The sequence below is a fragment of the Cebus imitator genome, unplaced genomic scaffold, assembly GCF_001604975.1.
Source record: "Cebus imitator isolate Cc_AM_T3 unplaced genomic scaffold, Cebus_imitator-1.0 Scaffold41, whole genome shotgun sequence".
NCBI classification, from domain to species: domain Eukaryota; kingdom Metazoa; phylum Chordata; class Mammalia; order Primates; family Cebidae; genus Cebus; species Cebus imitator.
Window position 1 is genome coordinate 6,402,905 of NW_016107356.1, and position 1,390 is coordinate 6,404,294.

General features: G+C 41.1%; 1 long non-coding RNA gene across 1 annotated transcript in view; it reads left to right on the forward strand.

The window, feature by feature from the left end:
* Nucleotides 1-690: 690 nt before the first annotated feature.
* Nucleotides 691-1,390, forward strand: part of LOC108302557 — a 12,240-nt gene continuing 11,540 nt past the window's right edge. The window contains exons 1-2 of the long non-coding RNA XR_001824397.2: nt 691-780; nt 1,007-1,168. This is a non-coding gene — a long non-coding RNA (uncharacterized LOC108302557). The remainder of the gene's footprint in view (nt 781-1,006; nt 1,169-1,390) is intronic.

Genomic DNA, 1,390 nt, shown 5'->3' on the forward strand with positions numbered 1-1,390 from the left:
GGTTCAAGCAATTGTTCTGCCTCAGCCTCCCGAGTAGCTGGGACTATAGGCACATGTCACCATGCCCAGCTAATTTTTGTATTTTTAGTAGAGACGGGGTTTCACCATGTTGGCCAGGATGGTCTCGATCTCCTGACCTCGTGATCCACCTGTCTTGGCCTCCCAAAGTGCTAGGATTACTGGTGTGAGCCACCGCACCCAGCCTAAAAGTTATTTTTAATCAGGTTGGTAGCACATGGTTTACTCTTGGTTAAATAGAGAATATTTTACCCTATAATCGTATTTGATCTCTCACCTGTCAGTTATTCTGACTCACTTTTTTGATTATCAAATGGTACCATTGATAATATTTACTAGTTTTTTATATACATATAAATTTGGGCCAGGGGTCGTAGCTCATGCCTGTAATCCCAGCACTTTGGGAGGCCAAGGCGGATGGATCACTTGAGCCCAGGAGTTCAAGACTAGGCTGGGCAACATGGCAAAACTCCTTTTCTACAAAAAAATACAAAAATTAGCTGGGCATGGTGGGAGGTTGCATCTGCAGGAGGTTGAGGCTGCAGTGAGCCATGATTGTACTATTTCGCTCCAGCCTGGGTGACAGAGTAAGACTCCGTCTTATTCATTCATTCATAAATTAATCGATTTTTTAAAATAAGTAAAAATATAAATATTTGGATAGGTTTAATCTCTCTCAGTAACTTGAATGCATTTTTTTTTTCAGATTCAGACATTCACACAGCTTGAAGATGATCTAAAAGATGAAGATGAGTCATTGAGGTAAGTAGTACAAGATCTGTGCACGGGAGGAAAAGATGGTCAAGATTAAAGGACATCACGTGAGATGCAGGGTTATCTAACGCTAAATACTGTTTCCTTTTTGAAAGGACCAGCTATTCCAAAAATTTCTTAAAAGGAAAATTCTTCTTAGGGACATATCATAGGCGAATGGACTATTCACAGAGCTGAACGAATTTATAACAAGCGTTTCTTTGCACATTTATAGAGGCAGCAACAAAGTAAACAGAACAAAAGTTTCAGTCCCGGATGGAAATGGACCCTCAGTGGGGGAGATTCCCCAGAGTGAACTCATCTTGTATTTATCTGCTTGCAAATTCCTGGACACGGCGCTTTCTTTTCCACCTGACAAGATGCCATTATTTCAAATGTAAGTCAGATCGAATCGTTTGTCCTTCTTGGAGTAGATTTCTTTTTCCCTTTTAAGCACTTTCACTTGTTTTTTTCATGTACAGTCTACGCGAAACCACCATCTGGGTTTCTAGTGACAGCTGAGCCAGCTCAGAATACCAAGTTTCAGATTACTTGCAACATCTGTGGCTCTGTGAATTTGGCTCACAGGCGTGTTTATGAATGTGTTTCTATGGGGGGG